This window comes from Geospiza fortis, unplaced genomic scaffold (genome assembly GCF_000277835.1).
Source record: "Geospiza fortis unplaced genomic scaffold, GeoFor_1.0 scaffold171, whole genome shotgun sequence".
Lineage (NCBI taxonomy): Eukaryota > Metazoa > Chordata > Aves > Passeriformes > Thraupidae > Geospiza > Geospiza fortis.
Genome location: NW_005054313.1, coordinates 1,658,920 through 1,673,218, shown reverse-complemented (window position 1 = coordinate 1,673,218; position 14,299 = coordinate 1,658,920). Strand labels below are relative to the sequence as shown.

The window sequence follows — 14,299 nt, the reverse complement described above, 5'->3', positions numbered from 1 at the left end:
TCAGTTTTTTCTCACTTTGCATATAAATATCTTATTTTTGTCTTTACTACAAACTGCTGCAGCATAAACATAAAGCAAAGAGAATTAGCCAATAGTACTGACAATATTTCAGTCCTCAATGGGAGCCAAAAGTCAACATGAGCATTGCCTGAAAGGAACACAAAACTTTAAGCAGCACATACTTCATCCTGGGTTTTATTCCTGTAGGTCCTTAATTAAGTGTTCACATCAGTTAGACAAACATCTTTTGACCAGTCATTAGCTTCAGACAGAAACACATTTGTTACTCCTTGTTGTGCTCTGTGCTCAGGTTGATTAGAAGACATTGTCACAAGATCACTGCACACTGACCAAGCTGAGATTGCTGAGTTCACCTAAGATGCCACAGCAGATGGACGCCTTTTTAAAAAGCAGACATTAACGGATAAAAGCAGGAATGAAAGGAGAATTCCCTATCTTTGCTTATGTTTCCCTGGAACTGCTAAATTTCCACTCCAAATTTCATTTGGAGTTCCACAGTTACCACAGAGCAACACTCGCCTTTAAAACTTACCTTTGGTACCAAATCAGAGATATGCTGAAATACTTCCCCCAGGGAAAGGCAGCCCACAGACTGCTCCTGTTCTTCTCTGTAAGGCACTGATTGAAAAATAAAGCTCTACCACAGAGGGCAGGGTGAGAACATATTTATTGGTTATAAAATATACAAGTGGACACCATCAGTTTGGTACAATCTAGTCAGAACAGCAGATTTTGGTGGTGCTGCTGGGCTCTGCCTGGCTGGTGCTCCCCAGCAGTGCCCCAGGGCACCCCAGCCTTTGCAGGGATGTGCTCCAAGCAGGTCTGAGAAAAAGCAAATTTTAGTGGCTCAACAGTATCATCAGGACACTGATATTCTTTCAGCTTCAAGGGAACATAATGCTGAAGAGAAGCAGCTTTCTTAGAATGATTAAAGACTTTAATCCAGGATGGTTTGGCTTGTCCTTTATGGCCAAGCCTGGCAAAACTCCCTGAAAAACAGACACAAGGAGAGAAGTGACCCTCTGGGTGTGGCAGTTCACTTAGCAGCAGCACAGCCTGGGATCCCTCCACACATCATGGACATCTCTTAGCCCTTCTTTTACTTCTTGAATTAAAATTACAGAACACACAGGAGAGAGAAAGGGAGATGGAAGTGGGAATGAGCCTCACTGAAATTGTAAACTTGCTGCCTCATGGATCTGCTGGAATTTCAACAAGCTAAGCCAGGTACCCAGATGTCAGTTAGCAGGAATATTGTTTTACTCTTTATTTTTAAATAAAACTGGTACTTCTACTTATTTGACTACCTGAAAATGGTTAGACACTTTGAATCCTGCTTTTATTAGTTTACATCTCTTTCATCCTGTTATGCCTTGACTATCCCTCATGTCAACTCTGCTCTGGTCCTTTGCTGTCCCAAAGTACAAAAGCATTATGTATTCTTCCATTTTAATAATAATGTCTTGTGTTTATATTATGTTTTCCATTGCAAAGACTCCCAAGGCTATTTGCAGCTGGCTGGATCGAGACTATTCCTGTAAACACTTCTAATTTAAATAAAGTTTTGCAAAACCAGGAAACAAGACCCTAAATCCTGATCCCGCTGGGGTCAAGAGGATTGGGTATTTTTATTTTTTTTTCGCATTATCCTTGGCAGAAGCAATGTGTGCTTGGGAGAAATGCTCCAGCCTGCCCTGAAATGCAGCCCCCCCCAGCACAGAGCAGTCCTGGAGCTGTGAAGTCAAAATATTCCAAATACCTGAAGCAGCAGGAGGAAGCTCATGAGCAGAACATGATTCCCCAGACTGGAAACCAGGGCAGGCACATGGGTGAGCACCCTTGCCCTTAGGAAAGGCAAAGCAGGGCAGCTTGAGATCAGCCAGCAGCAGCTCAGTCCCACTGCCAGCACCAGCATGCCACCAGCATGGCAGGGCCAGGACAAAACCCCAGCCAGAGTGTCCCCAGGGTGGTGCTGGCCCTGCCTGAACCAAGCTCCCAAAACAGCCAAGAGGATGGCACAGGTGGTTCAGGGAACAAAGTTTGGCAAAACAAACAAACAAACAACAAAAAGATTCCTTTCTAATAAAAAAATTCCTTTCAAAAGTATTCAGGGCTTTGATGAAAGAATGAAACAATAATGTTTCAGGACAAAAACAAAAAAGAAAACATCAAACTTTTGCTTTTCAAAGGATGAAAGAAGAAGCAGCTTCTCGCCAATCAAACGTGCACCAAAATGAAATCACTGCCTCTGCTGCAGGGACTGGGTTGTCCTCTCCTGGAATGGCCATAGCAATGAGCTTTGAAATTTCAGCCGGAAATTTATATGAATTTCTTTTAAGCAGTGGGGAAAAGTTCCCCAATCCCCTGCAACCAGCTGTCCCACCTCCATCCCAAAAAATAAGAAGCTGGAAACACAGTCAATTTTCCACATGATCTCTGAAATCTGCATCAAGTTAGGTGGCTGTTTTCTTGATTTCCTTATCACTCACATTATTCATCCAAACCTGGACTCAATAGCCTCTAGTTTTCCAGTAGGAAACCCAGCATGGATTTTCTGGACCCATGATACCAATGGATTTCCTGCAGCAATACAAGGTAAAATTATAATAAGGACTCTCCCAAACTGTTGATTTCACCATCCTTCTATCCAAAGCAATAAATAGCTCTTATTTCACTGCAGACTGCTTTCTCTTTCATCAACCTTTCAGGTTATGATTGTTTTTCCTCACAAAGCAGTGGAACTTTTGAGATGGAATCTTTACCAAATGATTCTCTTTTTTTTTCTTTTTTTTTTTTTCTTTTTTTTTTTTTTTTGTTAGAAAACCAAGATCCCTTCAGGATAGAAAATCTGCAGCATGCAACTTCTCACTGGCAAAGTGGAGTCAAAACCCTGAAATAACTCTTGTCTTTCTCACCACCCCTAAGCCAAGAGGTTTTCACTGGGTTACACTGGCATATTGTGATTGGAAGGATATTGATAAGCACTGCATAACTGCATGTACATTTTTGGATGGGATGCATACCAGTCATTCTTCTGGGCTTTCCAACCTAATTAAAAGCCAAAGAAACACAAAAAAGCAATAAAAAGACAAAGAAACATGATAGAATAAATGCATTTACCTCCCTTGTGGAAGATAATAGGCTTTGCTGAAGCTAACCTGACAAAAACTGACATTTCAGACATGCCCAGCAGGTCTGTGATATTTCTAGAGCACACAAGGATAAGTGATCTGAAAAGAAGAACAGTAATTACTGCATGATTGCAAAGTATTCCTTCATTAAGGATTTTCAAGACCTTTAAGCTCCAATACAGAAAAGTATGTAGGAGCATGCTTGACTTTAAGAACACCTAAATCCCCTTAATTTCAATCCCATGAAAGCTCTCCCAAGTTTAAACCTCCATTTAAATGGTCCTAGATTAAACCTGTGCCTCACAGGGAATCAAAACAAGCCCAAATGACTGTGAGTGCATCCCTGACGTATGAGAGTGCTGAGACTCTGAAACCATCTACACCTGATTCTCAATCTGAAACCATCTACACCCTGATTCTCAATCAATCTTCAATCTTTGGTCCTCACAGATGTCCTTTCAGCCCCCAGTGAGTTGTACCTGCAGGGAATGGAGTGCTCACATTTAGCTGAATGCCTCACTGCAAAATCTTACCAGGAAATCAGACTGAATGTACACACATTGCATGGATATGTGTCCCTTCATGCACATCTGAGACATGCACACATTCATGGGCAGAAATGCAGATGTAATAACTCAGCAGTGTTCAAATCTCCGGCCACGAACTGCTCAGAAATGCCTTGGACTGAAAGTCTGTTTTCTGGCTACTTGACCTGCTCCTGCCAGCAGCCAAGAATATATCTACCCATCTCTGTTGTTCCATGCTTATGTGGCAGCACAGAAAGCCACAAGGAATGTGGGACAGACACAAACAGGGATGGTCCAGGCCATTGCCAGGACCCACACAAGGCAGGAGAGCCAGCAGGACTAGTCACTGGCATACCCAAGAAAGTCCCACTGGAAAATCTGGCACACCTATGGTTTTCATCTGTCACAGGAGGCAAAAACAATCAGTAAGAATAAATAGAAATGGATGTGTTTCCAAAATGGAAAACTGAATCACTGGCTGCCAGGAAGTGGCTGGGCATGGGGATGGGTGCGAGTGCCATTGCAAGGATCTTATCTCTCCATGCTGGAAAATGACTGGCTTATTTAGAAGAAATTGCCAGTTTTCTAGAAATCCTGTTTCTGTCTGCTCTCATCTGTACAATCCTGGGAGAGAAATGTTGCTCCTCTTATCTAGCTCATTCCTGGGACTTGTGCATTTTAATTTGCGTCAGATTTCTTCAGAGCACAGGTTTGGTTATGAAATGACATCATTTTCCTTTCTTTGTCTATCAGCCACAGGTTGCTACACGAAGTGGAGTCTCAGCAGTTTTCTTACCTCTCTTTTATGGATGTTTGAACATTTTCAGTTACTGCAAGGGCAGGGTTTTCACTGGTAACTGTGTCAAAGTTCTGCTTACCATGACTGCTCCTGAGCATGCATCCAGCACCATGAGGAATATCCCAGTGCTGGTGAGCAGGAGCACTGTGCCATTTACCTGCAATGAGAAAAGCAGAGGTAGGTTGTATGGAAGCAGGCTGAGGAGCCTTAGATTATGATCCTGCTCCTCCATAAGGGAGTTACAAGCAAGGAAAATATCTACATTTTAAAAATACCTATAATTTTAAATGTATCATTGGTACAGATGAAGTGACATCATTGATTGTTGGTCAGTGGAAGGAGGAAGCAAAACCCCTTCTCAAAGGGGTACAGAACCATGTGCAATGAGGTCATCAGCATCTTCTGTGGATTAGTAAGACACATATAGGAAGCCAAGAATCCTGAGAGTAAAATGCTTAGTTCAGCCTTAATACAGTTTCCTTTCATGTGGGGAAAATTACTGTCACTGGGCAGAGCAGATTTGCCCATGGAGCAAGGGAGAGGTGCTGAGACAGCAGACAGGGGAATAGAAATTACACATGCTTTTTTTGTTGTTGTTTTCCCTGAAAATGTAAATATCCAAACCAAACTATTCCTTCTTGGAAGGCCTGCCCCAGTGCCTCGAAACTGTAGCAGAAATAGCTCTTGCTCTTCCCCTACAGCAAGAACTCCTTCCCCAGGTTACACATCTCAAGATGTGCCATGGTTTTTACTTTTAGAAAGCCAAAAGCTCTCTGAGCAGCCTGGCACTGGTGTGTCCTCCCAACATCTTGGGGACAGCCCATGCTGAGAGAACAGAAGCTCCACCAAGGAGAGCAACAGCACAGCAAGGTCAGGCTGTCAGAACACTGAACCCAGGATGCACAAGACTGCAGTGCACACAGTTTTCCAAAGCCTGCAGGCACCAGGAAGTTCACATCCCATCAATCTGAAACATGCATATCTCCAGGGAATATAAGGCCAGACTAAATGTGGGAGTCAAGTGTTAAAAAGTGACTTCTGCAAGATGTCAGAAGATGCTGAACGCAATATGGGGTCAAGGGTAAGGGAAACATGAATGTCCAGGCCATGGGTGGGCAGAGGGGAGTGACAAAGAGCAAACACAGACAAAATCTTTTGCCTGTCCTGGCTGTCTGACCATCCTAAGTGTGGGAGGTGTGTGAAAGTCTGGATGCAAGCACAGCAGAGAGCAACCACCCCAGCAAACAGAACTACAGGTGAGCCGCTGCAAGGGGCAGCTGTGATGTGTGTCCTGTCCTGTCCCATCTGCACACTGCAGAGCCCTCGAGGAGCCAGCACACAGCCCTGTGGGACCTGGGGCAGGGCACACCACAGCCAGCTCACTCAGCCTTTGGGGAAGCTTGGATCAGAAATTTAAAACATCTCTGAATTTTGCGTTTCATTCAGCAAAACAAGAACAAAACATGTCCTTCTTCATTTTCCAAATGTTCTGTGCCTTTCAAGATTTAGGGTAAGAATCCCCCTTTAGGCACTACCCTTTACCATTTGCCTATAGCAGCCTTTACCTCAGCTAGGACTACATGTGTTAAAATTAAAACTTCCTTAGGAAAACAACAGTTTGCATTAAAACCTTAGAAAAGACAAAGAAGCTTTGAGGATTCCACACCTGTGCCACGAGTGCTGCACACACAGGTGTCTGTGCTTCACCACGGGGAGGATGCTGCCTCCACTAACACCTGCTTGCTAATGGCTTGGAATACATTTTTGACTAGCAAGAAACCTTGGCTGCTCATATTCCTTAAGGATGCTGTACCAGCTTTGCTTGGCATTTGTTAGCATTAATTATAATTCAGTAGCACGCAGGCGTGTAAGCCTTGGCAGTGTCCTTGCAAGAATTATTTCACTCACCCTTCTCTGTCTAGACAGATATAAGGCAAGTGCAGGGACAATCTGACAATTCCAAACCTCTTTAGTAGTGAAATATAGTTATTTTTTATCTTTTAGTGCAATGCCAGCAGAGATAATCAGAAAAGCAAACTTGTTTTTTCCCCCACATCCTTTGTAAACAATGGCTTCTAGTTTGCTTTTTCCTCCCCTTCCTCTACATTAGAGCAGTGGTGTTAATTCTTCTTCTGAGGTGATAAAAAGCCCTTTTTTCCCCCTAAGAGCTCAAATCCTCATCTGAATAGAATAGGAACTCCCAGTGACTTTAATTGAGTTAATTGTAAGGGAGAACAATGTATTTGCCCCTTCCGAGGGAACTTCCCATTTCCTTCTGCCAAGGCTCATCAAGATTCTGCAGTGACTTTCCTTGGAGATAAAGCTTCCCCTATTTAACCACTACTTCAAATTCAGTAAGACACAAAATACCTTAATGAATGCAGATGCAAAGTGGTTTTGTATGTCTGCCCTACCAAGAGACTGGATCTGGATCCTTATGTACTCAACTGAAGGTGTGCTGCTGATAGCAGCCTGCAATTACACCAGAGACAACCTTAGAAATTGCCTTGCTAACTGGTTTTCATCAGCAAAACCACACTGGCTATCAATGCCCAGATATACATGATCCCACAAGTAAGAATCCTTTACTCAAATTGGGATCCTGATTCACATTTGAGTGAATTCACATTTAAGCGTTCGTCATCAGTATTTATAAAAGGGTTGTTGCAGTGTGAGGGATCCTCTGATAAACACTCTGGCTTGAAGTAAGTTGAGCTTGGATTTCACACATTGTGCCTGGCTATAAAATCAGGTGCAGATCTGTACGAGCCTGAGGCAATTCTGCAGGATTTAGAGTGGGGTGAATTTGCAGCAAATGAGCAGAAAAGCTGCCTCTAGTTTTTCAGTTATTCCTGATAATCAGAATTACTTGCTGGTTTGAAACACAGCAGCAATGTCTTTGGAATTCAAAGCTCATCTAAAATAAGCCCTCCCAAGAGTCCTTTCTGGTTTAAAAGAAAGAAATGAGGGGGAGAGGTGCCATGAATGTACACCCAGGTGGTCACCATGCCCCCTGGCACGGTGACATCCCACCAGAGAAGGAGCAGCAGCTGTGCTCAGGCTGTTGTGCAGAGGGACACAGGTTTGCTTGGAGTTCCCAGCACCAGCTCAGCCCAAAGCATGCATGACAGAAGCTCCAAGGCAGCCAGGGCTTCTGGCCTTTGGAGCTCATTTTTATTTCTAACTGTTCGAAATATGTGTTCAATCCTGTCCATTCTGCAATTCAGGCTGAGGAAATGGTATAAACAGCTCAGTTCAGTTCCAGGATCAAAAAGATACATGAGCTTTGCAAGGATTCTTCCTTCTATTTCTTTTAAAACTAAATATTTGTTTCTGTTAGTCTGGAAGAGAGAATGAGTGAGCTTGGTTCCTTTCCAAGGATCCAGCATGTGGGGTTAAAAAAAGAAGGGGAAACATCCCACTCATTATGAAATAGTCGAAAAAACAACAACAGGAAAAGAAAAAAGCCAATCCCATAACTTCTGGACCCTGAAAGGCTAAAAAAATAACTGCTGAACTAAAGAGAGAAGCAAAGTGCTGATGCTGCCAGAATTCAGTCAGGTTAGACCCATCAGTCTGCATGTGCCAGCTCCAGATGGCTGCTGGCAGCTCATGGCTCTCCCCCCACACGTGTGACCATTTCTCCTGCTATTTAGTAGTAAACAACATGTTTACAGAATTTGGGCAACCTTTTTTTTAAAAAAAAGGGATTAATTACCAAATTGGTGTTTCACAATTCCTGTGATGAGAGAGACCTGGCCATCATCAAGGAGCTTGGTTAGCAGGGAAGGCATTCCGGGATTCGATTGCTCATGTGTTATGGTCGAATGAATAAATATATCCCATCTTATTTTCAAATCTGGCATTTGTGGATTGATCCCTGAAGTAGCTACTTGGTCAGGTGAAGCATCATGGGACTCATGGTTAAACCACAAAACACTTTTTTCCTGCCGAACTATTTTAGCTGACTGAGAAACACAGTTTCGTAATATGTTTTTTTAACCAAAGGTGTCCTCAAGTCTCACAAAGACTCTGCAAGAGTTTCAGAAGTCTTCATGCCTCCAAAATAAGTGCTATGGTGCTCACCTTTTTTCACAAAATCTGATTTTTAGAATGGGATTATTATAGAAATCTCTTTTTGTGGGCATACGAGGAGGGTGAAGCTTCACAAACTGTCTCAGTGTTGGTGTTTCTCATGGCCCTTTGGGGTACAATGGGTTTAAACAAATATTTACACCATGCCCACACCTGCAGCAATCCAAGCAGCAGGTATGCACAAGGAGCCCAGTCCAGCCTAGAAATCAGCCCTTTTCTGAGCAGCACTGCCAATCCCAGCTCAGGTACAGACAGAGACCAGGTACTCCAGCCTGGAAACCCTTTTTGGCCTGAAATCAGGGAGGAGAGCATGCAAGGCAGACAGACCTGAATTTTGGCTGTGAGAAGGAGAAAGGAAGTGCTGGGGTAAGAAAAAGACCCCAAGGGCTTGCTGCCCACCCAGGGCACAGCAGGGTTCACCCGTGTTGGCTGGAAGAGCCACTCACCAGTTCCATGTGCTGCACACTGGGCACTGTCCCTGTCCCTCTCTGGGACACCTGCCACCACCTGGAAACAGCTTCCCTGGGATGGCACAGGGTGACACACAGCCAGTCCCCTCTGCTGGCAAAAAGGGCAGGCAGGGGCAAAGGGAAAAAATGCACTTCAGGGCTTGAGTACAGAGAGATGGTCTGCAGCCAAGAGTACAGACTTCAGGGGAAAACAAAGAAATGTCCTTTGAGGTTCTTTCTGCTCTTAAAAAAACACAACAAATCTGCAAAGCCAAAGAAAATCAGATTTTTTTTCTTTGTCTGGAAACAACGGCTGCTTATTACAGAGGTCTGATCCAGGGACCCCGGCTGACCTCTTAGAACTTTGAGTCAGGTGCCAGGATGGCTTAAAAACCAGGGATTTTCTCTTCCTTGCCCTGTAAGGCTGAGGTACGAGCAGTCACATACCCACTCTGTCTCACTGCTGCAGGAGAGGGAACCAGCATCCAGCAGACATTTCTCCCGGGGCACAGATTCAGGAATTAGAAAAGTAATCTCCAACTTGAACCAGAGCCACAGTCTAAAGAGACCTGTTTCCTCCACTTTACAGTGAAGTTTATTATTATGGTTTCCATTTTCTCCCTGGCTGTTTCTTCAATGTCAGTTTAGAATAACTAAGGATAAAGTTAAATCATCTTTTAACTCCTGTTTCCCCAAATTTCGGCTTACACATTTACAAAATGATTGCCCCTACTCTTTCCTTCATCCTGTGGTTCCCATTGCCACCCTCTTCCAGAGAAAAAAAGGCTCCAAACTAGAAACCTTTGGTACAAGCCTCAGAGCCAAAGCTGCAGATACAGTACAATTCTTTTATCGATAGAAAGGATCTCCCACAAAAGACCTCAACACCCATTTCTGTCTGCAAGAGGCACTTGTGCTGTGCAAAGCAGAAAGCCACATGAAAAGAAAAATTAAACACCAAGATAATTAGCTTTTGGGGTTTTTTCTCCTTTCTCCCCAAGATGCCTGAACCATGGTCTGTTTCCCTTGTGTCACTAAAACCTTCCAGGATTTAAATGTATTTTTTGAACAACCTGCATTCCTGGTAAAAATGGAAAATATAAATTTGGCTTAGAGAAAGGAAGCACCACCTTCATCATCTGCCTCTCTGCATTCTGCAAAGCTCAGGAAGTCAGAATTTTCCCAGAGGATTCCCTGAAGTGACCCACCACCCATCCCTGCCTGCAGAGCAATAACTGAGGGGAAACCAGTTCATTGTGGTGAAATCAGGGGTCTGCATGCCTGGACCTTTACTTTGTTTTACACATGGACAGCAATAAAGGAAAGCTATTTTGGCCTTTTTCTGGTTTTTTCATCAAAACAAAACAAAGCTATCCACAGGATGGGAGAGGGGACAGGCTGTTCTAAAATAATAAATCAAAGCTACACAAAGACCCATCAGCTTAAGCCAGATACTGCCCTCTAGATTTTAACCAGCTCCAGCTGTGTCATAACACAGCACAGCTCAAAACCGGATATATTTTCAGATGATCTGGCCTCTGACTAGAGGAAATGAAAGAAATGCACCAGAGCCATACTTATGGAATATTTCTAGGATGGAGTCCCAGGACATTTGGCTGTTTCATAAGGATGATTTGCATTGCTTTAGCACATTTCATCCCCTGAGGTCACCGTCACAAAAAGAGCTTGTCACTCCCCCAGATGCTGGGAACCAGCTCTGGTGCTGTACTACACTGGCTGCCACCTCCCTGAGGGATGAGAAGGGCATTAGGAAAGGAAACTAGAGGGTGAAAGAATTTTAAAAAAATTTAAAAAACCCACAGCTCTGACCATCCTGAGTTGCCAGGTCATTTGGGAATAGGACTGCTGCAGTTCAGGGTGCAGGTGAGCAGGCTGAATGAAGCAATGAAATCAATTACACCTGCACTGAAAAGATTAAATGAAAAGCACCTACTTTGGAGTTTGTGGAGGAAGAGATGGAAATAACTCCTGTCCCACCACAAAGGGCTTTGGAAGAGTTGTGAGAAGCAAAGGTATTTGAACTTATCCTCTATGTAAGGGGGTTATTTTCTCTTTAAATTAGTGGTATTTAACAATTTCCTACTTAGTTCTGCACTTCAGTTCTGTTTCTTCAGCTTGCACAAAACCCACTGTAAACCCTCCAAAATACCTGTGTGTGTGGCTGAGCTGGGCTGCAGCTCCTCCAGGAGAAGCAGAGATGTCAGCATGGCTGTGGGAGGGTTCCTGAGGCTCTGCCCTGCCCCTGGGGGAGATCCTGAGCTCCAGCCACTGCCAAAACCAAGGGAGAGATGCAGCCTCAGGAGAGGGGCAGCAATCAGGCATGGGTTGGCTGGGGCTTGGAGTCCAAAGTAAAACAGATGTGTGTGTATCTTCCTCCGCCCTGGCAAGAAATGGAAACACTGAATTCATGGGAGACCCCCAAACTACAAATTCAGAGTAATTTCAGAGCCCTACCTGAAGGCTGGGGGAGCATACGTAGCTTTAGATGCTTTTGTGCTTAAAAACCAGCACAAACAAAGGAGACACACTTAAAACACAAGGGATGGAAGTCAAACTTGATAAATAAAATGCCAGTGGAGCAGTACACAGGACCACTTTTTGGTCTTCTACTTTCATTCTTAGGAGTTCCTTGCAAGAAAAACAAATGAAAATATTTTTAGGTAGAAAGTCTAATTTTCCAGTTTAAATAAAAGTCATACTAACATGTATAGAAAACTAACTTAAGCTATTTAAGGTATTTGCACCTCAAAACTAAGTAATTGTGTTCACAACCTTTTCTAGTGAAAAGGTTCATTTCATTTTATAGATAAGGAACATTGTTCTTTCTTTTTTTCATTGGTGTGCCTTATCAGGCCAACATTTTGTTATGTTTTTACCAAAAAATTTGGTCTTTGAAGGAGGAAAGCTTAATATACACATGAAAAAAGTCAGTTTAGTGGGTCCCAACTGTTTCAAATATGACTCTGAAAATTTTTGAGGATCTGCTGACACCAGAGTGTATAAAACCTGACATTTCTGCCCCTCTGTTATTGTCATTCAACAATCCCCACAGTGCACTTCATGCATTTTTACCATTGTGTTTATCCTACTTGTTTTCTTTTGGAAATGGCTGGATGAAACAAACCCAAGAAGTCTTTGGGGTTTTTTTCACCAAGATAGGCATTTGCAGTTCTGGCTCTTTCAGGTAAAGAAAATAATCAGACAAAGTGTTAAAAAAGTTCTGTTTTGGCAATGAACAGGCTTCCTGGGATATGCAAAAGCATAAAAAGGACAAGGGAAAGGCAAAAAAGCAGGCGAGAGGTTTCCTGTTCTGTAACATGTGGCAGATAGAGATCTGCACGTACACACATCCATACCTCATTTACAGCCCTCAGAACACTCCTCCAGTTCAACCCTGAACTCTCAGAAGCAAAGACACTAGAGAAATGGGATCAGAAATGTGATCAAGCAGCAAAGCAGGGGAGACTGCCCTGAGTGGGGGGATGTAAAGCGAGTCACGTAACTTGGAGATGAGATTTGGCTGGAATAAGGATACAAAAAGTGCAAGTCTGGGGCTCTGGCTGCCTGGGAGAGGATGCATAACACTTGTTCAGTATTGTGAGCAACACACAGTGTTGGCCATGTCAGGTGCAGTGTGAGTCCTGGGCAAATGGGTATCACCCAGTGCTGGCGTTTCTGGTTATCCTGGAGGTCAATCCTGGCTGTATTTTAGTAAAGAAGACCTCTAACTGATGAATGTTTTTCTAGAAAACAGCCCTACCATGTTTATTGATGTGGTGTGTCACATAGCTGATGAACATGGAAGGGCACAGTCCAAATCCTGACCTCACTGATGAAAATCTGGGGTAAACTAACGAGGGAATGCCATAGAGTACAACTGAAAATTACATCTTTTTTTCCTTGGGCTTGAAAAAACAAGAGAGTTCCATCCAGTGAGTCAGTCTCCCCCAACTGTTATTACTCCTATTTAAAAACAACCCCTCTGACATTTTGGTCAACATCTACGTGAGCTGAACTTTCAAAGGGAGTGAGAGAACTGGGAATTTCAAACTTTCCTGTTCATAATATGGGAACCAAGCAGAAATCCCCACATGCTGCTTTGGTAAGTCTCTTACAGGCTGAAGTTTAAACTTCAAAGGACCATAAAAAACGCACAGCCCCTATTTAGCCTCCAACCCATCCCAAGAATAAATCACAGGAGGTCAGTGCTTCTTGCTCTCACTCAGGATACAGCTGGTTTTTCTCTCACAAAAATTCTCCCAACAGCTTGCCCAGCGCTTGGCAGAATCTCCTCTGGCACAAAACCTGCTTTCAGGACAGTCACCTCATCTTCAGTCAGCAGCACTGGGGAGGAAGGAGGAGTGAGAGCTGCCCACACATCTCGTGGTGCTGGGAGGAGCAGAGGAAGGGCTGCAAGGGACCTGCCCATGCCTCTGCCCCTTTCTCCCAGCTCAAGCTGTTTCCCTTGAACCCCCATTCCCCACCAGCTCCCTGCAGCTGTCACTCACTCCTCTTTTCTTAGATTTTGGCTTTTTGAAAAGTTTTCTGCCTTCAGCTCAAGCCCAGTAAACCCACCCAACTCCCACAATGACAAATATGGATATTGAATGAACACCCAGCCAATTTTCCCAGAGCCTTGTTAGCCTCTTCTGGATGACTGTAACAATTCAGGTGTGTGTTTAGCTAACAAGAGTCAGTTGTGTTGGGATTTAAATGTCTTTCCTAAATACTGCTATTTAGGAAATGCCATTAAAAATTCAAAAGCATAGGCCATATCTTAATATAAATTAATTTTTTTAATCCACATCTCCTTAGGCAAAAAGAATGGATTTTGGTTTTGTGAAGCTCAACAAATTACAGGAGGGATCCTGCCCTGAGGTACAGATCTGCTGATCCTCATGAAACCAAGGGCTGACTCAGACAGCATTTGGCTTGCAGACAAATGTATTCAAGCAAAAATAAGAACTTCCTGCATTTAAACACAGTACAGCATTTTATCATCTCTGTTCCCACCCTACATGTTTCATGGAGGAATCCCATGCCAGTTCAGTTCCTATCTCTTTAATGTCTTCCCAGGCTCTCTATCACAGACCATTGTGTATTTTGCATTTTCCTGCTGCTGCACCTTGGATGCACATCAGGTCAGGAGATGCTCCCTCAAGACCCCAAGCCCCACTCCCTGGGCCAGGAGAAGGGTAAAGGCAGGGAAAACCCTCAGGTTTCACATGCCAGGCTGCAAAGTGACAAGCAGCCTGG

The 14,299-nt window shown here is 43.6% G+C and overlaps 1 pseudogene; it reads right to left on the bottom strand.

Annotated features, from left to right (window-relative positions):
- Positions 1–679: 679 nt before the first annotated feature.
- LOC102037654 overlaps positions 680–14,299 on the bottom strand; it is a 41,949-nt pseudogene continuing 28,329 nt past the window's right edge.